The sequence below is a fragment of the Melospiza melodia genome, chromosome 2, assembly GCF_035770615.1.
Source record: "Melospiza melodia melodia isolate bMelMel2 chromosome 2, bMelMel2.pri, whole genome shotgun sequence".
In the NCBI taxonomy this organism is placed as follows: domain Eukaryota; kingdom Metazoa; phylum Chordata; class Aves; order Passeriformes; family Passerellidae; genus Melospiza; species Melospiza melodia.
The window spans coordinates 62,535,867-62,562,785 of record NC_086195.1 but is presented as its reverse complement, the minus strand read 5'-3'; the positions used below and the strand labels follow the sequence as shown (position 1 = coordinate 62,562,785).

At 41.9% G+C, this 26,919-nt stretch overlaps 1 long non-coding RNA gene across 1 annotated transcript in view; it reads left to right on the top strand.

Annotated features, from left to right (window-relative positions):
- The window catches only part of LOC134415111 (uncharacterized), a 64,253-nt gene extending 37,575 nt beyond the window's left edge, over positions 1-26,678 (top strand). The window contains exons 2-3 of the long non-coding RNA XR_010026941.1: positions 12,275-12,481; positions 26,573-26,678. This is a non-coding gene — a long non-coding RNA (uncharacterized LOC134415111). The remainder of the gene's footprint in view (positions 1-12,274; positions 12,482-26,572) is intronic.
- The last annotated feature ends 241 nt before the right edge of the window (positions 26,679-26,919 follow it).

The window sequence follows — 26,919 nt, the reverse complement described above, 5'->3', positions numbered from 1 at the left end:
GAGACCCTGCTGTTTAAAATGTGTGATCCAGATCCCTGTCCAAGACCTTCTGGCATTTCTGTGCTCTAGCAGGTAAAGGTGCAGGCACCAAGCTGATGGAAGCTGCAGAGGTTCTCCTCCAAGACTCCTGACTGCCTGAGAGGATGCAGAGGGAGAGGGGCAGGGGGCAAGATGTTTATTTATTGCACCCCAGTATACTTTTGGCATCATTGCTTGCTCCCAAAGCAGTGAGTTCAGCTGCACATGGCAAGTCTGGATTTGGAGCCCCACAGAATGGAGATTTCTGTTCATCCACACTGCAGGAATATCTGCCAAGGTTTCTCCCAATGCTCTGCAAACCAGACTTGCTTCTGGCTGACAGAAACCCCCTCCTTCTCTGCTATGAGGACATCTCACAGAAAGCCTGTCCAGTCAGACAGTGCAGCAGCAGCACAGGAGCATTTTGCCATCTGTTGTGCTTTGCCAGCTGAGCTGCTCAGACTGTCTCTGGGAACAGGTGCCTTTTGCCAGCCCTATCTGCTGCTTCCATCCTCAGCTTGCCTTGGCAGGATGATGAGCAGGGAGGTACAGACCTGCTGGGACCTCTTCTTCTCCCCCTGAGGACCACAAGTGTGTGCACTCCTGGCACCCTCCAGGTGTGGACCACATGGTCCCAGCCCACACGTTTCAACTTCGGTGTCCCCAGTCTCATCTTCCTGAAGAAATACAGCTATTTTCAAAAGAGAGGGGACTCCTCCTATGGAACTGGCCCAATATTCATCAGTCAGAAGATGGGGATTTTCAAAATAGGTATATAGACAAGCTAACCTCACCATTTTGCCCCATTCAGGGATGTGAATCCTCTTTGCTCCTTTCTGTCACCTTCTGTTTACTGTCCCATCTCCTTGGTCCCTCTTAAATTATGCAAGGATGATTTAAAATAATGCCAGAGGGCCATGAAATTAATTTCCTCATGCAGCAGATTTCAGGATTTTTAGCAATGACATCAGAGGCCATCTGGAAAGGCCAGCAGCAGCCACATATCATCCCAGAACACACACATACCCAACACCTCCTTTCCATGTGGAAAAAGGCAATCAAGTCCTCCTGGCTCAATGGAGCTGTAAATGTCCTTTAAAGCTGTCACTTTAATGTCCTCCTTGGAAGATGCAGAATGAGGAGGTAGGTTTTTTTTCCCTTCTGGCTCTTTATATTATAAACCAGAGGAATTCAAAGTACTCCATGGGTTTGTTACAGGAGTTCTTTGAAAATATTGTGTTCTGGCAGAGGTAGCAATAAAATTTTGAACTGTGTTTCCTTCTGACATTCAGGAGAGTCAGAAGTCAACCTGGCTGTGAGCAGCAGAGACAAGATAAATTTTTCGTGGCAGTAGACTAACAAAGTCAGGCATGCTCTGTAGGGAAAGCTTTATTCTCTCAAAGCACGTGTAGGAAAGGTGTAAAAATCAGATTTTCCATCCCAGGGCAGAGCTTCATGCTGGGAGGACAGGACTACAGTGCCTGCTGCCTGTGGAATATTGTAAAATCTGTAAAAAAGCTTACTGCACAATTGTAGAGTGGTTATCCATCCTCACAATCACATAATACCTCCAAAAGTGTGTCAGCAAAACCAAGGGTCGTCAAACACAGTATTGCTGTACCCCAGGGCACCAGCACTTTAAGCAGCTTTCCTGACCACTGGAACTACAATGGTTTATTATACTGAGTTAAATAGAAAACTGCATGGGATGAGGAGAACAGCACAAGGGGATAAATAGCAAACATAACACATGGAACAACCAGCAAGCACAACATGGAAATCATCAAATCAGAAAGGTGCTGTAATGGGAAAACCAGGTATTTTGATGTTGACAACTTCAGACAAGCATTCTTTTCAGTTCAATTATTGCCTCCATACATTAGGAAGTTACACAACATTCATTTTTGTATTTTTTGCACTTTAATACTTTTTCCTCCACTGGATATTTATTTTTCAGTCCAGATTTTTCTTTCTTTTTCCTTTAATTTCTTTTTCCTCTACAGTTCATTTTAGCATAATGGCATGCTTGACTGGTGTACCTGGCAGACATGAAACATTCCAGGTCTGTATTTATGAAAGCAATAGATGAACTGGTTTTCCTGCTCAATAATTTCCTTGCATTTTATTTAATTTCTGAGAATGCAGTAAAAGACATAACCAGCTTTTGCATTTTGATTTTTGTAGATTTGTCTTTTGTAAACCTTTTTGCCTAATTTCTCACTCCTTCTTTTCTTGGTTTGATCTGCAGTCAGCTCCATTGTCTTCTCTTCCAAGTCTGTAGTAACCATCATATGACTTCTCTTGTTCTTGTTTCTTGCTCTGATTTTGTTTTCTTATTCATCCTGAATTTGAGTTTCATCCTCGTACTTGCTAGCCCAACAAAAGACTTGGACTTAAAGGACCCTGAACACAATGTCCCCACTTGAAAAGCATGTCACAGAAAGTGCTCAGAAGATCTGATCCCAAACATGCATGTGGTGTTTTCTGTACATAAGTAATTCTTTGGTTTGCTTCTGATTACTGTACTTATTTTCCTTTAAATAGTTTTGCATCTCAGCCACTGCAACCTCCCTTCTGCATCCATTAGAATTCTATTACTGTGGTTTTTACTCAGTTATTACAATTTTCCCTTTTTTTTTTTTTTTTTTTTTTTTTTTTTTTTTTTTGTGGTCAGTGGCTGTTTCACTTTTGTCTGGGCAGAAAAAGAGCTTTTGTGCTGACAATGTTGATTGATCAGTAGGGCCACATGTTGGGCTAATTTTAGAGGGAAAAAACCGCTAAGTCTTGAAACAGTTTATACATGGAAAACGAACATATGAAAGCATTGTAACTCTAATTAATATTAAGGTGACCATTCTTAAAAGCAAATAATTATTCAGTGCGAAGGACTGATGAAATTAAAATAATTGTGAAATTTTCCGCAGTCCTTATAAAACTTTGGTTCTGGTTGTTTTAAAATGGTTCTGGTAAAGCAGACTGGAAAATGAAGGAATGTATACAGACCATGTAATTATCTGTGAAAAGGGAGAACAGTGAGACTGCTATTTCCACAGACTGATTTCTTAAGAAACCTTTCTTAGAAGAAATTGGAAATGAGTTTTCAGGACTCAGTCAACTTAAAAATCACAAGCAAATACAATGAAGATTCCAGAATGCAAAACCTATTTAGGCAAGTAGCCCCATAAACGCTAGACAGAAAGGGCAAGCAATACTTATAGACTTTTAAAACATAAAGTTTATCTCCAATTCAAGTGAGATTTTAATGTTTACAGGGGAATTATATTTAGGTTTGGCTATTGCAGGTCCACCAAAACTGTGGAACACTTTGACTTGCATGCCCTGCTGTGACCTCTGTCATTGTTAAATTGGACTGGTACATCAAGGGGAATGGTTTGGAAGCAGACAGACAATTGCAACTTCTCCAAACAGACTTTTTCCACAAGGATGTTTTATGGTCCTTTTCTTGTAATACCTCTCATTCTGTTCATCCAAAAGCTCAGCTATGGGCTGTGTGTCACCATAAGTGCAGAACACATGGAGGACAGCAGCATACTTTCAGTCTTTCTTACATACAACATCCAAGAAGGGATTAGGAGATCCCCAACAGAGCAGAAGTGCTGGTAATCTTTTTCTACCTCTTCTATTTCATTGCATGATCCCCTAGGTGCTAGTGAGAGTAAAGCCCCAGGAGGAGGATAAGTGAGCAGGGGAAGGCATAAACTATAATGTGCAAAATTTTTGTTTTTATCATGGAAAACAATGGGAAAATTCTTATTTTGAAAGCCCTTCTATGGGAAATGAATGTAATAACAAGAAGTGAATGTAATAACAAGAATGTAATAACAAGAAAACTTCTATAGGGCAGAAGTTTCAGTGCAATCTGAAAAACTCCAATTATTTAAATCACTGCAAGCTGATGGGTCTTTCAAAGGGCTTAGAAGGAAAGAAAATATAAAATTTCACAGGTATTTCTAAGAATGAGAGGTTGTGCAGAAGTTTAGCAATTGTTTGTGGAGCCTAGAAATCCTCTTCTGTGTTAATTTGTTCAGCTTTTGAAAGGGGACAAGAAAGAGCTGGGGAATTGGAGATGACTCCCCTCTATCTGTACTAAAGAGAGATAGAGACTTTCTCCTTAGAAGCAGATAAGAGCACTCCTCCTTTATTTTTTTTCCCTAGGGAAAGGTGAGTTCCAGTAAGCAGGACATATTTTGCAGCATTCCTATAATATTTGAGCATGTCAGCATCACCTTTTCAGCACCTTGATTCTTACTGCAGTGCTTCAGTGAAAACGACCCTTACGTATGCCAGGATAAATGACAACTTTTTGCATCATAGGCAAGAACAAACCATAATCAGATTTGACATCAAAAAGCTCTGTTACACACATCTTCACAACATCACATACCTTCAAAACACAGGTTGCAGAAGACAATTCCTGACTGCCTTTTCATCTATTTCACTTCTCCAGACAGGATTTCCATAGATGCTTATAAAGGGCCTTCAGACTGTCCATATTTCTTTAGTGGTGCTGCAGGAACCAATTCATGTCCAGAGACATGGTGAGCCATCAAACCTTGTGCAGTGTCAAATAAGGGAGCAAAGATGCAACCTCCACACTAGCATTACCTAACTTGCTCTTTAATGCTTAATAAATGATGTTTAGTCACATAACCTCAACTGCCATTTCAGAGAGTGTTGCGGGGTTTTAAAACCTTGGCGTTGTTATCAATGATCCATTGAGAATGCAATTTTTGACATTATTTTTTTTATTATTCCAAGTACTAAAGTTATTAATGGAAGTATATAAAGGAAATAAATGTAACCATGTACCACAGGCTTTTCAAATAAAAATCATTTCAATAAAAAGTAAATATATAAATAAAAATCACTTATTAACACCAATGTCCTTTAAAGCAAGTGTGGTGAATTATGCAGGAAATCCAAAGGGGAGAGGGTGCCTGGGCATTGTGTGCCAGAATGTTCTCACAGGGTGCATTATATGCCGGGAGTACAAACAACTGAAATTCATCAAATATTTCTTGTTGAAGACTGGAATTTACAAATAAAAATATTTTGGTGTGACTCACAGGATGTTATTTCACAAATGCACATGCACGTGTTCATACCAAAACTTTCTTTTGTAGAGTTATTGAGAATAACTGCTAAGGGAGAGACAAAAGTGGTCTTTACACTCTGTAACTACTGGTTTCTGCTGTTGTCCTGCTCTTATTTTTGTCATCATTTTTGGCACCCTAGGTCAATTTGTGACCATAAGCCTGATTAAGCACTAACACTTCCCTGCAAGACTTGTATTTCTCATCCGCACCCTTCTGCAAACCTTTTTTCCCGTTTGCACTATGACACCTGGTACCTATAGGTAGAGAAGAGAAATACCAGGTACAGCCACCTGCCCTCTCCAGTCATGTACCAGTCACCAGGCTGGTCCTGCTGCCTCACACCTTTCTCTTCTGAGCTCAGAGAAGGTCCCTGCAAGAGCTGTTTCTTGGTCCTGGAGATCTGTGACTTGACATGGTTTTTTTGCTCCAACATAGAGTGGAAGCACAGAAAAGGCCCTTAACTCAAAATCTGTGGTAATGTTAAGATGTTCAAATGAATAAACGAAAGAATTTCCGCAAAAAGGAGTGCAAGTGGTTTTATTCCAGCTTTGGGGGTATTTCTGAACACCCTGAACAGTAGAGCTGACTTTTATTTCCTAGTATCTGCACACAAAAACAAATTGATAGCGGAAAAAAAGACATTCTTTAAAAAATCAACTCCTTTGCAACTTAATAGGACTCTGATCACCCATGTAAAATGAGTCACATTTTATTGCAATCTTCTCTAACCCTGACCTCCTTCACTCAGACACACCTCACGGAAAGAGAGGTGGAAGCACAATTTCAAGGGCAAGAAGCAGGTAATAATATTAAATGGCCACGGTGGGACTGCAGCAATGGATTGAGCAGATTGGATTTGCCCAGTGCACCAAAATGCCCATTCAGTCCTCACTTCTTTACAGGCTGCCTTTCCAGTCCCTCTGTGCTATATTTCATGGTCAAATTCAGGTGATGACATGGACAATTTAGTGTCTGAGTTCTTTCTAACCCAGGATATGGTGTTGTAATTACACGCTCTGGCGCAGGCCTGCATTCCAAGATAACAAACAACCTTGTAAAAGAGGGGGAAAAATCCTTTAATAGAGTGCAGTTCCCTTCTCCACGGGCTGAGAGAGCTGAACAGCAAAGGAAGTTCCTCTGCATCACTGTGTACCTGGAAGCACCAAACGGAATGAGCCCAAGTCATGCCAGAATTTCCTCACCAGGAGCTAATGGCCACTAAAAGCACGGTTTCTTCCTTTGTCCTGAGTGCTTTGCTGCAGGCTTGATGCAGATGCAGTTTTCATAAGCAGCTCTTTCCCAGATACATTCCCTCTGACAACTCTACTTCAGTCTCTGGTCTTGCTCGAAACACTCCTCATTGAGCATCAGAGGCTGGTTCCATAAAGCAGTTTTCACGCAGGCAAATTATCTCCCAGCACACACTCAATAAATCTACACCCAAATCATCTGCATTTCCATGCTTTGGCCTCAAGACAGTCATAAAGGTCTGCAGGTTAAGACTGCAAAGTGCTGTGGGATGCAAATTACAGAAAAAAAAATAGCTGTGTATCAGAAGGCAGAAGAAAAGGGAAGGTAGAAGATCACACACAGTTTTTAAAAAAAATGTAATTAATGGAGGTTTGATGGGGCAAGATGAGTCTTGTAGGTAGCAATATTATTACATGGCTGCTTGGAAAATTTACCATTTTTTTAAAGCTGGGATCAGCTCTAATATTCACTAAAAATGTGAGAGTTGTTGCCAGATGTATTTGTTAAAAAAACAAAGTTATCACTGTCTCAGCCACAGGTTAGATCTCTTTTTGGGTCCTTCACCTCTTAGTCTTTTGTCCAAGTGTGAAACAACAAATCATTTCCACTTCTGGACTGGGTTGTTGAAGTTTGTCTTTCTGCCATTTGCCTTTTAACAGCCCTTGGGTATTTGCATTCTTTAATCTGAGCCTCTTCTTACTTCCCTTTTTTATTTTTTTCTTTATTGTGTACTTATAGGTATGAATGCATTCTCAGCAAACATCCCCAAAATCGAGACAGTGTTCATGTATGGAGAAGACATTTCCTTTTCCCTTATACTTTTCCAAGCTCTGTCATGAACAGATGTTATTTTTATCTTCAGGCCAACTGGAACAACAGTTCTAAGAAGTATGAATCTTATTATTCATCTCAGCACGGTGTTAATGCAGGATTGATCTATACATAGGCTGAAACTAAAAAAAGACCAGTCCTATAAATCATACCTGCAGTTCAAGTGTGTAGATGAATATTTTGGTGGCTCATCCACATATTAACCTGATTTTGTTAGTAAATCATGACCAGAATAGGTAACAGACAAATCTCTACCCAGTGTTTCTGGTGCAAAACTGGTGGAGATTTGTTTAACAGAGAAAGGCCACTCTGAAAGGAAAAACACAACATTGTCGCACCAACATTCACTGGTAAGCTCAGATTTAAACCCCAGTTGCCATTTTGCTTCCAGTGTGGATGCACTGATGCCCTCCAATACCTGAAGATAACAGTTTTGATGTCACTAAAATTAACCTTTTCATTCCTGCTCCCAGGCCCCCATTACTGACTCACTGTGCATCACTCCATTGCCACATATAAACAGGCACAGGAACACACAACGCCTTATATCTCTCCTTGTGTTTCTCCACAAAGAGCCAAGCTCATCAGAACTCTGTCTGGGGTAAGTCCTCAGGTATCACGCCAAGCTGGAAGGGTTGTTCTGGTGCTCCAAAAGATGCACCTTCCTGGAGCCACCTCTTCTCCCCAGGCAGCTCCCAGAGAGAAACAAAGACCTTGGATGTTTCTCACACTCTTCCCGCAAACCTGTCTCCCTCTCTGCTGTACAGAAAGTGATGGGAGAGGAAGACTGTATTTGGGGTGCAGGGAGGATCAAGGTAGTTGTGGGCAGAGACTGAAGGAGGAAAATAAAGGGAATGGTTGTTAACCAGAAGATCTGAAATAAGGCAACAGAGCAGCTGGACTGCTCTGTTGAGGCAGAGGATGAGAGAAGCAGAGACCAGACAAAAAGGAAAGTAGTTTGGGAATGCATGGCCCACAGGAAGGTGAGGGTAGGGATGAAAAGAAAATTAATTTCCAGGTGAAGATAGAGTAGAGAGGGAATGAAGATGAAGTAGGGGAAGAATTAAACTTGTGATGGCAAAATGCTGGCCCTAGCAGAGAACTGGCACTGCACCAGTGGTGATTAATTACAGTGCCTTTTTTTTCATCACAGGCTTGTTCCTTTTGGAATACAACAATACATGGTTTCATTATATGCAGACTCTGAGAACAAATTTTTTAAAAATGCTCCTCATCCACATTACTGCAAATATGGCTTCAGCACTCTGTGGAAGACCTGCTGTATTTTATGGGTGCTGAGCCTCAAAATCTGGCTTTATACATGGCAGGATGTTTTTTAAAGGCCAGCAGAGTGAAACCACTAGTGATGTAAACAACGTTTACAATATTTATTATGTGATTGAGCACATTGCATAAACACACCCAAGCTCTGTGCACAAGCAATCACTGACATATTTACACCGTGGCACTGGAGTCCAAATGCAAATGTGTACAATAAAGCAGCAAACTGAGACTTTCAGGCACGAGGGAACAATCAAATGCTATGTGATGAAACATAATTGGAAGCCATTACATCTTCTGGATTCTGAAAGCAGATTTTTTCAAAGAATATTTTAGAGCAAAATGTTCTTTTAAAAGACATCATAAAAATTTGTTTTCGAATGAAAAAGGGGGAGAAAAAAGGATCCCTCCCTTTTGAAATGACAGACGTTCCTAGGAGCTGCATCACTACAGAAGTTTCCGGTGACAGCAAATAATATTGTATTGGCAAGCTCTTAGTGGCAGGTTGCATTGCACGTCCAGAACTGCTGTCTGATGGTGATTTCACAGGGGGAATGAGCATCTCTTATGCCAAGCCATTATCTTAAGCCTATGATAACAAAACTGAAATGACTGAATACAAAATGCATGCTAAACAGTAGGGATAAAGTTAAAGAATTCAGCTGGATGATGACCTTGCAATTCAGCTAGCAGAGGATTTAGATAAATGTGACTGTTTTTTCATTTGTTTCAATGAGATCATTGATACAAGGTTTGTAACCCAGCTACGCACATGCACAGAGTGCCATAGCAATATACATGTAGCTGCCAGATGCTGAAATAAAAAATGTACCAGTGATGTTGCCTCGCTTCAAGAGCCAGCTGAAGGTTGGGATGCGTCTACAGACCAGGAGTGAAGGAGGTATTTATGTATTAAAGGTTATCGATGGTCATGAGATGTGATTAATACAAAAAATTGATTTGATACCAGCTTGTGGCATTGCATGTTACAATGTACAAAGAAGCATTGGGGATGAACAAGAATTTGAAAAAGGGAGACATGATATTAAGACTTTAACCAAAGTTGTGTTGATTCATGTCATAGTTGAGATGGTCACAATACAAAGCAGCACTCCATTTTCAGAAGGCTTCAAACCCATTTTTATTATAGCATGCATGCTTTTTATACAATCTTACAAAACTGCTAAGTTTACACTTTACTCATTGGTCACAAGAGACAAACAAAGTGCTTATTGGGATGGGCAGTTGCGGGTTTCTCTTATTTATCCTTCTTTCTTTCTTGGCTTTTATGTCAATTATGGCAGAAAATTCTTTCGGGGGTAAACATGGATCCTCTTATCAAACTTCCCTCTGGCTTACAGAAATCGCTGTAAAACTTCTTCCACAGATTCACATAGGTTGACTTTTCACTTAGAGTGAAGAGGATGGGTAACATCTTCACCTAGGACCACTTATGTGAAGATGCTCCTACAAAAAGAAGGCACTTAACAAGTAAGGTCATTGATTTGCAACAGCAAGCAACACCTTTGCTAAGGGTTTGAAGAAAACAAACCCATTTCTGGATGAGGAAGTAAACAAGGGACACAGATCCAAGAAAAACAAAAAACAATTATTATCAAGATCTATCCTTATCTTCCTTCTTCCATAGACTCTTTTTGCTCATTTTCAGACTTTGTCCTTTGCTTATCCAGCTAAATAATCTGAAGTAAAAGAAAGAGAATGAAGTTCCTGCCCTTCTTCTTTGTACTGAAAACTTCCTCATCTTGATGCAACCACAGGAGTCTCTTTTTTCACTGGCCTAGCCTCCCCAGACTTCTCCCCACTGAAAAACAACATCACTAAAGATAAGTTCCAGGTCCATAGTTTTGGCCACTAACCAGTGACGTGCAGCCTGAGTCTTGTGAAGAGCCCTCCCACTCCTGCCAAATGTTCTCCATTTCAGCTGTGGGTCTGTGACGTGCAGGCTAATCCCAAATCATGAGCCTCCCTCCATCAAGTAACTCATTTTTAATCCCTCATGACTCTCAGAGACACTGTAAATCCCCCACACCCAGCATCTATTTCTTGGCTGTAAGAAAAGCGAGCATCAGCCTCTCCCTAACATGCCCATGCTGAGGGAGTAATGCAGCCTGTGCAACACTTTAAGGGTCTGTTTGCCCAACTTAAAGGACAGAAAAATGTCAAGTACAGGAAGCCTGTTACAAGAAGTAATTGCTATAAAGCTGTGGCCACCAAGAGACCCCACTCCTTTCTTGATACGTTCCCACATTTTCCCAATGCCTGCTAGTTCCTAAAATGCAAGATGGCCTCTTAAATGCACTCAAACTCTCCTTCTCTGACTTTGCAACTTTTTAAGCTATTTTTAAAATAAATGCCCTAAGCATCTTTTTCTAGATCCATCAGTATTTATTACCCCACAGGAAGCTCTGTCAGATCGAGACTCATTACTCCCTTGTCCCAGGGGCAAAAAGTACACGAAATACAAAACCAAAACAACCCCAGTAAAAATTCTCTCTCAAGAAACCTTTCTTCAGTGAACGTGGTCACAGGAAACAGGTTGAGAATAGCCCAACAGCAGTATCAACAGGCCCTTCTGCAATTTTAGAAAGCCATTCTCTTGAATAGAAAGTGGAAGGTGTTGGTGGATGGAGTGACCTTGCTGCTCAGGACTGACAGGGCAAGACTGTTATGAGGAGCAGCTGAGGGAAATGGGGGTGCTCAGCCTGGAGAGAAGGAGGCTCAAGGGAGACCTTAGTGCTCTCTACAACTCCCTGAAAGAAGGCTGCTGCAGCAAAATGGGGGTCGGTCTCTTCTCCCAAGTAACCAGGGACAGGACAAGAGGAAATGCCCTCAAGTTGCACCAAGGGAGGTTTAGGCTGGATATTAGGAAAAATTTCTTCATATAAAGGGTTATCAAGCACTGGAACAGGCTTCCCAGGCAAGTGGTTGAGTTGCCATGCCTGAAAGTATTTGAAAAATGTAGATGTGGCCCTTGGGGACATAGTTTACTGGCGGACTTGGCACTGCTAGGTTGGACTTGATGGTCTCAAAGGTTTCTTCCAGCCTAAATTCTGTGATTCTATAATTACTGCATTAAGGATTCTGACCAAATATATCTTGATAAATTAAGGTGAATAATTTTTTAAATTAAGTCTCTGGAGGAACTCCCCAGTGGTGAGCTCTAGTCTCCAGGCTGCAGTTTTTGTACTTTCCACACAAAGCATCAATGAATTATTGCAGAACCAGCACACAACCCCAGTAATAATAATAACAATGATGTATAGTCTCTTGTGTGTTGGTCTGAAAGAGGCTTGGGACTCTTTAGCAGAGGCTTGTGGAAGCCAGATACTGCCAGTGGGGGGGGAGAGATGATCCCCTGCCATGCCAAAACACCACAAAGATGAGCAGAGAATATTTCTGTACAATTTTTGTTGGGTTTTTTTTCCCCTTTTAAAAAAAATTATTTTCTGAGCTGAACTCTGCCTGCAAGAAGATCTGTCAGCTTCCTTCAGTTTTCTGAGGCTTTAATGAACCTGATGTTTTGTGGGTACCTTAACTTGTGGTATCATCTGGATCTCTGGCCTGGTGTACTACACAACTCTTAATGTTGCTGTGTAACCACTGTGAAACATCTGGGCTGCAAAGCAGCAGTCTCTGCTCTCACCAGATAAGAAATTGCTCTGCATTAAGATGAATGTTATTCTTTCATTTTCTCTCTCACTGACTTCTCTAAGGAATTTCCCTGACCCCTCTCCTGCTTCTCTTCTTCTTTGCAGTGTTTAAAGGCAAGAGACTAACCCTGACTTACCTCCACTCCTATCATGGACCAACCTTTCTGTGGATCCACACCTCCCTTCATCTGCAGTCCCACTCATGAGGGATCCCTACTCACCCTTTGTCTGAAAAAGGACACACATCCTTCATCTGAACTTCTCACCAAACGGGCTGCAGCCCAAGGCACCATCCCACACAGGGATAGGCAGGTAACACTGCACATTGCCATTACTTTTTTGACATAGAAATCCTAAGCAATATTTATTTTTTGCTTGGATTCTCTCTCTGCATATTTTGCTCTGCATAACTTTGCTATATATATTGATAATTTACTTTCATACAACAAAATAAATCAAAATTTTTCTCTTTTGCACAACATGATGAAACTTTCCCTCGGAAAAGAAAGACTGTGTTCTGAAGAGATATTTATTCTACACTTTGTCTTCCTCTTAAGGAACTTATTAACATGTGTCACTTTTTTCCCTTTCTTTTTCTTTTCTTTCCTTTTCTTCCTCTATTTTCTTATTACAATTTGCATATTTGTTTTGTAATTCTGCTTTGTGGGCTGCTTTGCTTATTTAAGAGTGATTCCATAATTTAACTTAGATTCTCCTTACTTCCCCTTAGCTGCCTTGTTTATGGCACACGTGTTTCTCATAAAAAACCATACTGGCAGTGCTTTGTTAGGGTTGGTTCTAGCTGGTTCCTGTGTGTTGAGAAATGAAAAAAATAAAGGTGAAGAACCAGGCTTGTGGTGGAAGAAGGTATGGTGTTTGGAGAAGCATTTTCCCACCATCCTCGCTGCTGTGCAGTTACCCTGGCATTCTGCCAGCAGATTTTGTGTCCAAATTTGTCAAATTGTCAAATTTCGCGTCCAAGTTTGAAAACGTGGCCAGCTTGCTAGGAGTGGTCAGGAAGATGGAGGTGTATGGGGAGGGCCAGCCTCTTCCATTAGTTTCTGCCACCGGCTATGCCAGATGAAAGACCCCGGTGTTCAGGACACAGTTTGATGTATCAGCAGGGAGAGCTGAAATTCAAGCAGAGGAAGACACTTCCCGAGGCAGCCAGGCGCAGGTCTGCAGCCTGGAAACAGAAAACAGGTGTCAGATGATATTGATTCCTTGATGTCCCTCTCTTGCCCGTGTTTTCTCCCCATCTGAGCTCCATTCACATTAGGACTGGGCTGTGTAATCTGTCTTCCATATGTTCTGAGGGGAAACTGTCTCTTCAATGGCAAAACCATATCAATTGTTCCCTGCCAGACCCCTCCCCGTGGCCTGTGATGAATGGCCCCAGCATGCAGCCTGCTCTGGGAGAGATGCACTTTGCTCACTGGAGATTGCAGCCTTTCCCCAAACCTTTCAGCAAGCTTTAACAAGTTCATATTTCTTAACCAGACCTTGCTTGCAGAACTCTGTCAGAAGTGGATAAATCAGGCTGGAGAGTTACAAAGAGGCATTATCTTGTCACGTGGGCTAAGTTCCTGGTAGGTACTTGGGATCCTGACTACGACTCCCACTGCAATCCATAGCAGAGGTCCAGTAAGTGCTTTTGCACCCTGGGCCTTAGGGGCCAAAGCAGATTTTTTATGCATATTAGGATATTGCTTTTGCATTTTTATTCTATCTATTATCTTCAATATCAATTCAGTGGTTGGGGAGTGGTCCCATGCTTTAGGGTGCAGTAAACTATTTTTACTCATCAATATTTCTAGTGAAATCACAATGTGCCTTTATCACCATATTTTTGATTGACAATGTTACTCAGTTTCCTACTTAGAAATATGGCTTTAAAGATGAATGATTTGAGGTTCCACAGTTTGGATCCTACAAAAAGTTCAGCAAAATCAGAAATCTTGTGCTTTGTGGAACTGTAGACACCAGTTGCCACAAGAACAGGAAAATGGTATGTCAGGTCCAAGCTGCTGAGCAGCATCCCTGGCAGTGGAGTCAGACCACATTGTGCTCATTGTCTGAATGTCTATAACATTACCTGACCCAAAGATGGTGTGACCGACCCTAATCCACAGTGAAGACAAGGTTAGTGAAAATCAGAGTGAACATGGGGTGCACAGTGTGGCACAGAGAGGGACAGAAGGGTCAAGTGCTCCTTTTCACAGGAGAATCATGATCTTGCATCTTCTAACAAGCAGTCCTTATTCTCTACCTGTGATACTTTCCCTTGTTGTTCTCCTCACCTCACCAAAACCGTTTTTTCTTCTATTACTCATTGTTTTAATGTTTTGCCATGCTCACTCACTGCATCTGAGAGTTTTGCACCTGCTGCTGACTGTCCATGTTCCACCAGAGGACTGTCTGCCCCCTCACATTAGAACCCTTGTGGGATCAGAACCTTAAATAAACCAGGTGGAGCAGTTGCATCAGGAAAGGCTCACAGAAATGCAGATCCAGAATCCAGGGAAATTATTTAGCAGCCCAGCTGCCTCCTTACTCTCTTAAAGCAGTGCAGGCAGGCTTAAGGCAGAAAAAGCTGAGGTGGGTGCTCTGTGCTCAGCTCCATCACTGTGACATGAAGCTGCAGCTGCCAACAGGAGCATCTGAGAGTCTCTGCTCTCAGCATTTATGTGGCCAGGTGTAAATATTCTAAAGGAAGGCAGTGGGGGGCAAAAGGAGCAGGGCCATTGTTGCTGCAGGCCATTAACACCTCCTGGAGCTGTGCACATACTTCAGGTCATCTAACTTGGGTCTGGCTGGGCTGCACAACCCTCCCATTCCTCCCAGCTCCAGATCCTCCCATGGTCCATGTGCAGAGTGTGTAACATACAAGAAATTTGGCATGACCACCTACCCACTCCTTAGGGAACAAGGGGCACTGACTACACACATAAAATTATTAGTTTTAAACTGGGGAAGTAGGGTGAAAAGATAGGGGGTTGGTTGATTTTTTCCTTTTTAAGTAGGAATGCTGAACCTGTCGGATTCACTGTACCGCTGAGGCCAACAGTTTGTTGCTGTTCAGAAAGGGATTAGGGATTTATATGGATAATGAGAGCATATGCAGTTTTATTGGACAGACTCAGAAAAAATGCTTTGAGACAAGATCCAAGTCCTTCTCATTTTCAGGGCATAAGCTAAACATTAAGTGATAGAGGCTGGAAAGAAAAATGCTGTATTCAGTAATCACCTACTTCATCACTCCTTTCTGCCTCCTCTGATACAGCAGGCACCAAAAAGAGACACGTGAACCTCAGACCGCTGGTCCCTCCCAGTCCATGTCAGGGCTGTTTCTAAGGTAGCACAGAATCAAGGGGCTCGAGTTTTCCAACACAGCAGCACATGTGCCCCTACCCACCCAAACAGGGGGTAAGCAAGTATTCATCCCTACCCAGGCACAAATGCAGGTCTCTTGAAAAATAGGCACAGCATTTCCCCATTTTTTACTGCAGGATGTTGTTCAGTTTGTGGCACGTTAATTACTATTTACGGGGCTGCTATAAAAATTAGTTACCTTTTTATAACAAAAGGCCCACAGCCAATATTTTATAGACAACACACGAAGAAGTTTGGAATTGATGATTTACAGATCAGGAAATAACACTTAATCAGCTTCCCTACCTTCCCAAGCGCGACTGTGCAGTTTTACGCCACCTCGCTGTTTTCAACTCGTTATTTATTGATGTTGATTGCTTGACATTTCACGACAGGATATGCTTGTTCTGAGAGGTGCACTCTGGGATTTATCCCAACGTGGCAGAGAGGTGTGGGTTATATTATTTTGCCCGCAAGTCAGCTGTATCATGTGTCCCAGCACACAGAGTGGTCCCTAGCGTTTATGTCACACAACATAAAACCTACTTTCACGGAGGGTGACCGCCTTCCCTGCACCACACACGAAGGGAGCCCAAGAATGCGAAGCAAATACCTCATTTACACCATCCCCACGGCATGGAACATGCTGCCAAAACACCACTCCTGCTCACCACCATGGACTTCTGTAACATCTTTCATCGGGTGGTCTGAAAGCTCTTTACCCCCATGAATCAATTAACTGCACGCCGTCACCGTGATGTGGAAAGACAGGGGATAGCCGTAAGTAATTTATAGATAAGTAAATGGAGGCACTTCTTATGATCATATTCCATCCTAAGTGCTGCAAATCACAGCCAGTTGATTAATGTCTGCAAACCCCTCAGAGTGCCTTGTGCTGTGTGCATCACTGATGAAACACTGCTAGAGCAGCCTGTGCCAGTGTGGAGTGAGGGAGAGTCTGAGTGCTGCCAGCAGCAGCAGGAGAAGGTGAGAAACCTGCTCAGTGTCACACCTGATGGCTCTGTGGAGCTGTCAATTACAGCATGCAGCAGGGAGGGTGCATTGCCAGGGTTCTGCCCTCACCACTTTGCAACCTTCCCTTGCTGGAGGAGACATGGAAGAAGAAGGATCATATAAAAGCCTACAGTTTCCTGATTACACTGTGATCATGCACATCCGGAGCACAGCACTCCTAGCAGGGGCAGATTTACCTTGGGACCTTCCAAACCACAGCTGTCACCATCTCTTGGGGAACAGAAACTGTAAAAGCAGGCATGTAGCCCAAGTTAAGCCAAAATAAAAAGTTGCTCCTACTGGTTCTAGACTCTAGTGCAGACTTGCATTAGGTCTACATGCTGTCCACTGGAAAGAGTGTGATTACTCTTGAAACAGGCACAGCTTTAAATTCATGCACACTGACAAACCAAATGATGGGACCACCATCCTCCACAAGAGGATGCTTTCATTCATTCCTTTTCCTGGAATTAATTTTTGAGGCAACTGAATTTCATGGCAAGCCAAAAGGTAAAGATCCCAAGGATAGTTTATTGATGTACTTTGCTAGCCATGTTTTTGAAGAGGAAGTTGTTCAAATTTGTAAAATTTTACTTCAGTGAATTTTCATTTTACTGACTGGGTTAGGAGATTTTTTTTCTATTCCCTTCTTTTCTTTATATTATATTTAAAATTATACACAAAACTATTTAGTATTTGTTGACAAGCATTGCTGTAAGACAAATGAGTCAACACACATTTTTATCAGACAGTATGAAACATATTCCAGCAGTATTTATGCTACAGCTGGCTGAACTGGGAAAAAGCATCTGCAAACATGCCAGCAAACCCCCCTCCTCTGATGCAGTCCCACAGTCTGCTGAACCTTTCCAGTCATTTTCCATCATCCAGTAGTACAGCAACTTTTCGTTTCTTTAAGTGCTTAACCCAGGGCACACACATGCACAGGCATTTGTTACAGATTCAGTTTGAAAGTACTTAGCACCTATTTAAACTCCACATGCTTGCACGAAGTAATTGCTCAGAGTTCATCTTGAAACAGAGACAATATGGACAAAGCAAACAAAATATATCATATTCCACAAAGCCATGAATGTGCCTAAGCTCGAACAGAACATAAAAGAGAAAACCTTTAGGAGCTTTAAGTTATGAAGACAAAATGTGTGGCCCACCAAGTTTGGATTTTTGAGAGCTTTGCAGTGAATGACATCCTGACTTTTAACAAATGTCATTTATTGTTAATGTAATTAATAATGTAATTTCATTAGGAAAGATTTTCAATGACACTGAGGGGAGAGCACAAGCCCAAAAACCTAGTGCGGCTTTATAGGTGTACAGAAAAATAAAGCTAATGAGAAATTTAAATTAGAAATTAATATATCTGTAACATTTAGTGGACAAGAGGAGTTGGGCTACAAGGCTTTACGAGGAATGATAAACCTGTCTGTTACACAGAGGCACGGAAAGTTTCTGGTGTCCCCACTGCAAAAGACCCCTGGAAAACCTAAGAGCATCCACATGGCATGTGTACTGATGTTATGAATCTGTCTGAACTCAGTAATGTTACACAAACTGAGAGCAGCAATTTGCAAGTATTCCAGTAAACAAGGTCTTCCAGTATATTGGAATCTAGCAATATGCCTTACTGGAGAAAGCTATAGCAAATGTAGTTTTTTATCAAAATAAAGAGGTGATCCAACCCACAGAAAACTGAAGAGCATTTCAACATCAAATCCATTCTCATGGTTACCACAAGACAGAGTAACAGACTCACAGAATCATCAAGATTGGAAGAGACCATGAAAGTTATCTAGTCCAACCCAGCATCACCATAATCACTTCTAAACCATATCCCCAAATGCCACATGCAGACACCTCTTAAACACTTCCAGAGGTGGTCACTCCACCACCTCCCTGGGCAACACATTCCAATGCCAATCTTTCAGTGATTTTTTTTCCTAGTATTTAATTTGAACCTCCCTTGGCCTGACTTAAGGCTGTTTTCTCTCACCCTCTCACTTGAGACCTGGTGGGAGACCTCAAAATTCAACCCTATGCATTTTTATTAGTACTTATATCTAAAGATAGGAAGAGATAGAGACTCCCAACATTGTTCCTGGTAATTTCCAGTGACTGTCTTTATTATCAAAACATGTCTCTATTTTCAGTTTGGATTTGTCTGGCTTTATCTTTCTGTCATCAAACTAATTAAGCCTTCTTATGATGAAGGAAAAGCCCTAATGCATTTATTGCTTGTTTTCTTTCCACGTAAATATTTCTACAGCGTATCACACTCACCTCTGACTAGTTTATTCAACAGAAGAGAGCAATGGGCTCTCAAAGTTTCTCCACTTTTTCTATAGTTGAAGTATCCATAGCACCCAGACAATTGTTACAACTCTTCTCTGCTTTCAATTTTGAAAATATTTAAAATTAGGGAAGCTGGAATTGAATGAATTATCCTCAACCCATTTTCACCAGTGCTCCTTACGAGGCAGAAGTCTCTGTTCTTCCACACACTTCCACATCCACCTAATGGCTGTGCCAGCTTTGTCTGCCATCTGAACCAGGTGGAGAGATGGAGAGGTCACATCTTGAAGATGAAACTTCACATTTGAGCTATGTCTGGAGGAGATGGAGTTAACTTCCTTCACAGCAGCAGGGAGCCAGTCAGTGGCTGTGGGGTCACTTGTGTGGGGTCCATCCATGGCAATATTTGATAACACATTTTGTGATGAAAATAAACAATAAGCACTTGTTTTGAAATGCTATTGAAATTAAATTGCTGGCTGAGTGAAACCTTAAATGCTTATCCCAAATCAAGGTCTCCATAACAGTGTGCTGGTAAACTCTACTGTGTCACCCCTGTTGATTGCATTGACTGGACGAAGAGTTTCTTGCATAACTGATCTATACACTTCTAATATTCCCTGTTAAATTTGAGCTTTGTCCCTGACAGGGAGGAATTAATCATTCCAAGGCTTCAAACAGTGTATATCTGGGAGAAGATATCTGATATTAATTAACCCAGCAAATGAAAAAGTCCAGTGAATGTAACTTGAATTTAAGCTAGGGGGAACATACAATATTTAACATTTGGATTGAGCAGAAGACTCTCAGGTCCCAAAGTCTTGACATTACTGCTGTGTTTCTTTTAAAAATGTATGACATGGATCAGAGGTGATCCATGGAGCACCTGAACGATTCAACCTGCTCAGAGACTGCCTTGGATGGTCCTGTCTCCTGAGTATGGGGTGAACTGCTGGTAGCTGCTTCCTCTAGATGAGTATGCCAGAATGATCCCTCCATCATGTAGAACCTCATGACACAGACTTCTGTCTCACTGAGAGGCTGATGTGGGAGAATCCAGTGGTATTCATGGAAGAAGTTACCTGGAAAGAAACCTGAGTAATTTCTTTTTGAGGTGGAAGTCTCTTTCCAGCCTGCATCTTTACTAGGGGACATTTAAACTCAAGAAACAGGGAATGAGAATGAAAGGGATGCACGAGATAAACAGCTGAACTATTGGAAATGTTACTCCTACAAGGCCTGCTCAGCTCAGCTCTGTATGAGTCCCTACTCCTGGAATAATATTTGTGATTTCTTTGTTCAGAAAATGATAGGCATCTTTGGCCTAGTTGAAGTTCAAGTTGTACAGCCTGGCACAGAAGTTAGGGCTGACATTCTCTGGCTAGTGCTGTGCAGGGTTATGTTTAGGACTGGTTTTAAAACTGATTAATTAACTGAAGGAAGACTAAAAGAGGAAACGTGCCCGGCTTCATTCTGTTGCAGTGACAAGATGGCACTAGTAATCCCTACAAGGCTTCAAACATTACAGGGAGAAAGTATCATGGCTATAGGTGACTTACGCGGGCACAAGCAAAATCAAGGGGTATATTAAGGCAAATTAAAGATATTTCCTATCCTGCCATGAAGGTGTGTCAAGTAGTGATCAACAGCTCTATGGGGAGAGTAAGACCTCCACTGCTGTGGTCTTGCTAACTGGAAAAAGACTGGAAATCCCCTGAGAACCTTCTCCTGAGACTGCTGCCATCAGGACTCTTGCCCTATCCCAAGCCTCTCCTCCGTGCTGCCTGCCATGGTGGCAGGAATACCCTTTCCCTGAGACCATGCTCTGTTTGCTCCCAGCCGGTGAGTGGGGTCCCTCTTCAGTCACCCTTGCACATGTGCACTTCATTGTACTAAAGCTATGTAACAGTGCTGCCTTGATTTATGAGGGCTGCATTTCTTCCAGTGATCCCTGCTGGTACAGGACTCACTACTTCCCTTTTATGTGTCTGTGTCAGAGGGCAACTGGCAACCAGCTGTTGGAAACTGATGTAAAAAAAACCCCAACACAACAAAACCTTTTATTATCATTGTGATATTATTTCGAGTCCCAGTACCTGCCTGTAGTCTCTGTAAGGAGAGCAATGGAGACTCTGGCTGCAGGCTGACTTTATCACTGCTGTGAAGAAATTAAAATCATATCATTGAATTTCCAAATAGGACAAGCGATTTGGGTTGGAGAACCAAAACACATCCCCACTACAAAGTAACACTGATTCAGACTGATGTAGTGTTTTCTCAGAAGTCTTTATACTCAGAGACCATATGATATACATATTTCCTCCTCCTAGGTGTCTGTTAATAAGAGGATATCAAAAGCTCAATAACAATAATTATAATAATAGCATCTCTTTGTTAAGGCAATCTCCTCTCATATATCAAATCCAGTCGATCTATTGTGCTGTTGTACATTGTACAGATACAGCAAGGCTGGAGAAAGAAGCGTGCTGCTCCACAAACACTCTGCCTTCTTCCCTTGCCAGGCAAACACAAGGGTCCTGACACTCTTTAGCTGGCTCTGCTCTTTTTGTGTGCACCCACCCCAGGGGTGGCTTCCCAGTTCAAAGAGTCTCAAATTCCAGCTGTGTCAGGATTACTGGGGGCACTGGCCCAGGATGCACAGTGAGACATCAGCAAATGGCCCAGGCATTACAGGAATGTAATGGAGAGAGTGGCCAAAGTCATCAGTTTGAATGTTGTGGCCTTGTATGTATTGTGCAGAAATGTGTATTTACAAAGCCACACATGGTGTTTGCAGGACACCCTTCAGTCTACTTTGCAAAGTGAAAAGCATTTATAATTGCAACATCCATGCTCTTGAACATGTCAGTCCCTCCCCTAAGACCTGCTGAACCTCAAGGACAGAAACAAACAAATCTGAGGGAAGTTGAATGGCTCTGAGATAAGTTCCTTGAAATTTTTTATGTAAATGGACAGCTGAATAATGGAGAAAGGGACATATGAGTGTTTTCAGTAATTGAAAGGCGTTGGAAGGAGCTGGGAATACTGTGGTCAGATAGAGAGAATAGGAGAAGGTCTAGAAGAAGTCAGGAACACTTGAGGTACTGCCAAGGGAGTTGGCTTCAGGAAACAGCAGGATAAGAGAAGAACTGTAGGAATGTAGGTTACAAATCCATAGAAAACCAGGCTTGTGGAGTTGGATGGCTTACAGATCTAACTAGAATTCTGAAACATTAATTTGCTAAAAAAAATTTTTAAAATCTACTTTACCTGATGCTCTGATACTCTTTACCTCTCAGCGATGTGCACCAACTCTCAGTACACACACAACTGCTCTCGTGAGGTGCTGTGTTCCTGTAGCACAAGTGAGATAAAACAAAGAGGACAACAGAAGTGACAGGATCAAATTGGGATGGGCTGGCAGGAATCACCTGGGTCCCTGGCAGATACAGGGAGAGCAGGCAGATCTCACAAGTTCCTTTAGACCCAGCGAGGTAAATCATGCTGGAGCTGGACAAACACTCTGTTGTCTTTCTCCTGCTGTTATCGTCCCCACGGAGGATGATAAGCTCCTTCATGCAGCCCAGCACCCCGTGCCTCCCAAGCTGTTCCTGTCCCTCTCCCATCACCTCCTCCTGCCTCTGCACATGCCAGGTGACAGCCTGTCTCAGGAAGGTATTTATTTTTGCATTATTGGTTAGCTTTGTTTTACCTCCTAAGTAAACCTTCCAGTATTTATAGCCTTGCCTCCGCACTTGCAGTATATATTAGCCTTTTATGCCTTCTCTGTCACCTGTTGAAATGAGAACTCAGGGTCTTCGGGCCTCTGCGGCCCTTCCCTTACATTAACTTAAATCACACCAGATGTGGGCCCTTACTGCAGAGGAAGACTAATTGATTTCGCCAGTCACAATATGCCTATTGTTTTTTAACACAAATAAACACTGTGGTGTGGGGGGCTTGGGGTTGATTTTTTTTGTTGTTGTTTTTCCTTTATTTTTTTCCCTTTGCCACAAGTGCCAAAGGTTATTCAATTAAAGGACTCCAGAAAGTGTGACTAATAATCCATGGGCAGGGTATTTCTACAGTAAAAAAAAAAAAAAAAAAAGAAAAAAGAAAAAAAAAATAATCTCCACGCTACCCTGAGAACAGCAGCCTCACCAGGGCTGGCCATAACTGTGATGGATGGCTGGTGTGTGTAAGACGTTATTATTTGTTATGTGAGTGGGGGGACATGGCAGGCACATTGGGCAGTACACCTGCTGGGCTCCAAGAAGCAAGAACAGCTGTGTGCATTGATTTAGACGCTTGCTACTTGGGGCTCCAGGAACGAATCAAGCGACAGCTCATAAAAAGAGAGGGTTTTATGATTTTTTCCCCCTTCTTTCTGCAAACAAACGGCCACATCATATGTTTTCCTAACGCTGCTATAACTCAAAATTAAATCCCAGCCCAAGGTGTCAGGCTGGTACCATGTCAGAATTGTAACGGCTTATTTTAAAGGTCGTTATGGATGTACCGGGGAAACACTGGGGGTTTCTGCACAAAGGTGCCATTTCGTTTTGCTGGAGCTCAGGCACTTAAGGGCAATTAGCTCCACTGTTAAAAAATGAGCTGAGAGTGTTTTAACTGGTGATTTTATGCTAATAACAACTACTAATTCATATTGTTAAAAAAGAAAGCGCAGGCTGCCAAAGCAATGTACTGTGTGGCCCCAACGCTTCCCCTTGTCCCAGGTCCTGCCCCCAGCAGAAGGTGTGAGACACGCTGAGTTGGGTGTCACAGGGTCAGCAAACCTCTGCCAGAACACAGGAGACCAAAGCCTGGGCACGCACCCTGCAGCAGGGACACCCTTTTCTCCCTCCTGCACCCCTGCACATCTCTGTGGCACTGCAGAGCTGTAGTTACTCCTGGATCCCATCACTCAGCACCAGGAAAATGCCACTGTTCTTCCAGAGCATCCTGAAAGGCTGCAGCCCAGGCTTTGCTAGTCCCTGCTCACAGGCTCTTGCCCACCAGGGTGCCTGAGAGAGCACAGCAGCTGTGCCCTCAGGGACATATCTGCAGTCCCATGAGCAGCCGTGGGCAGGTGAGGTGCCACCAAAAAGATCTCAGCTGCTGCCTTTGGAGGAGCCAGCTCCAAGAGCTTCTCTCTTGGCTGAGCTGGCACTGCTTGGAAGCAAAGATGCACCATAAAAGGTGCACCTGAACTGAGCGCACAGCTCTGACACAGAGAGAAAAAGATCTGTATGAGCACTATGTACACAGATGCTGTTCAGGACAAAAGCCTACTTTAAATGCTGCCCTAACATCCATTCCTCCAAGTGGGTGCAGAGGAAGTCATCAGAGAAGAGCAGCTCCTGTTCCTTGCCCTTTAGATCTTCCTCTTCCCTCCTTAAATCTCTTACTGATGCAAAAGATCCCAGCCCTAAAATCACAGATTTTATTCTCTGCATTATGCTTGTGATAAAGAATTAACATTTGGCCACTTGAGCAAAAGCACGTACAACAAATAGGCATAAACACTTAAACAAGTGTCTTGTTTAAGAGTCTTGTCTTGTTTAAGAGTCTTATAGGAAGACAAGACCACTTGGCTGAGTTATCCAAGAAAATGCAATTGGTTTTGCTTTTCTTAAAGAGGAAAGGAGATGATCAGCTTTCAGAATTGGTAGAAAGTTGATCTATTTCTACTAACTGACAAAGAATATGGTGCAAAGCCATAAAAATTATAAAAATGAAATTCATCTGAACATTGTAATATTATCTGGTCTTTTAGACTTTCAGACTTGCCTTTCACTTATGAGAACAGCAACAGTGAAAAAGAAAAAAGACCTTTGCAAACATGAATTTGCACTAGGGGAGCTATTTGTGAAGCTTCCTCTCTGGCTGGCTTCTCAGCATAACAGACAGTAGACAGAAAATTTCAAAAATAATAGGAATAAAATAGAAAGCACTCTAACAAATGGAAAATTTTATCACTTTTAGAACGAGATTCTGAAGACAAAACCATTATAACCCTTCCTTCCATAGACAAGGATATGTAAGCCACAGCTGACAGAGAGCAGCAAAAACCTTCAGAGACCTTTTCAAGCAGCAGAGAAACCTTTGCTTCTCCTCCTTGTTCCAACTTGGCACAGTCTTAGCCCTTTTAGCTGTATTTCTTCCATGGTCAGCAGTCTTCCTTGGGAGCTCTGGCTCTTCTCTGTGTCTTCTCTATATCTTCTCCATCCTGACAGCAGACAGATATCAGGCACTCCTTGCCTTTTGCTGAAAGGATAACATATTGAGCTGTTCACAGTAACACCAAAAAAAAAAAAAATCCAGGAGAAAATTTCAGTTTGACATATTTAAGGTTGAATTAAATAAATTCTGAGTCCACAGAGTGGATGGAGAAAACTCTTGCCTGTGAGGCCAGAGCTGAGATCCATCTAGCTCTCAGGCTAGCTGATTTTGTGGCTGGTTGCTGGCAGGAGCAACAGGATATGCAGTTTTGAGGTAAGACAAACCCAGCCACTACCTGAGGTTCTCAGGACACACCATCATTGAATTAGGGATGGTAATGAGTACATCCCTTACAGCCTGTTTGTCCATTTTATGGACTCACTATCCACAAATTTGCATAAGTCCTGAATTCTGTCTGTCCCTACAACCTCCTGCGGCAGCGCATGCCAGAAGTTTGCATTCATTGTGTTTAAAACGTGTGTACTTCCATTTGTTTTAAAACTGTGGGCTACCACTTTCATCATATGCAGTTTTCAGAGTAACAGTTCTCATTTCCCTTTATCTGCCACTGATATGATTTAGTGGGGTGCTGGGTAAGGGAATATACCACAACAGCTTTCATGGAAATACAAAAATATGTCAGGTTATATTTTAGGAACTGAATTCAAACAAAAGTCATGAGTCAGGGAATGGCATGGCATGGCATGGCATAGCATGGCAGTGGTGTCATTTGGGTAAGGAGTGGAACTCAACAAAACAAACTCATGTATTTGACTGAAGGTAAATCTTGGAGGAGAATTGAGTCACAGAGAAAGTGACTCATGTCTTAATTGCTGGGACTCAGAAATCTCTTTTTCCTTCAAACAGAACAATAGTCACTGTACCCTGGCACAATGCATCACTTGCTGTGTTGTAAATAACCAAAACCACTGTGGAGCAAAACCCCAACTGGCTAAAAATGCCATTATTTCACTGTCCTCAATAATATAAAGACACTTTCCAACATATTTTTGTTTTAATAAAATAAAGAAAGAAACTAAAAAATTAAGGTTCAAAGACTGCTGTGGCTTTGTGAAACTGAGTGTCTTCTCACAGACTCAACAGCTGTAATTCCAATTCCCCTAAAAACAGGAATTAGAATAAAATATGAAATAATCGCCTCAGCCTCTTTTATAATTTATAGACTTCTTTTTGTCTAACTTTTTATGTATAAAAATGCTAAGATGATAAAGTTTTCCTGTTTTTTTCCTGAAAAGTTCCTCCAGATAGAGAGTACTTGTGAAATGTAATCAGCTCACAGCGTCCTTATTTCTTCTGATGTTCTATGGAAACAAAGAGCTGGGGTGGAGATGCTTAGAAGCTTTATAGAAATTATTTTTAATGTTTGTTAAATGAATATTCTTATGCAGCTGAGCTTATCTGCTAGAACAGAATCTCACTTCTCAAATTTATACATTGAAATTCCAAATATGCATTGCCTTTTAGATATCTCCGATTTTTAAGGTTGTGATAAAAATCCTGGTGAAGAAATGGAATTGCAGCAGCAAGGGAAAACAAGGCATCTCAAGCAACTAAAAAAAATCTGAACACATGTGAAGCACCTTTTCTTCTACTACCAAGATGAAGCAAGGCACAAAAGGTAAAAAGCTGCTATCTTAGACATAAGCTCTCTAAGTCCTGAACTTACCCATTACTGAAACAATGAAACTGTCATTTCCTATATGATTTTGTACAAGAGATAAACCTACAGGCTTCTGTTAAGTGGAAGAGGACTTACAGAAGAAACATACAACAGCCACAATGTAAATTTTATACTGTGCATAAATAAAAAA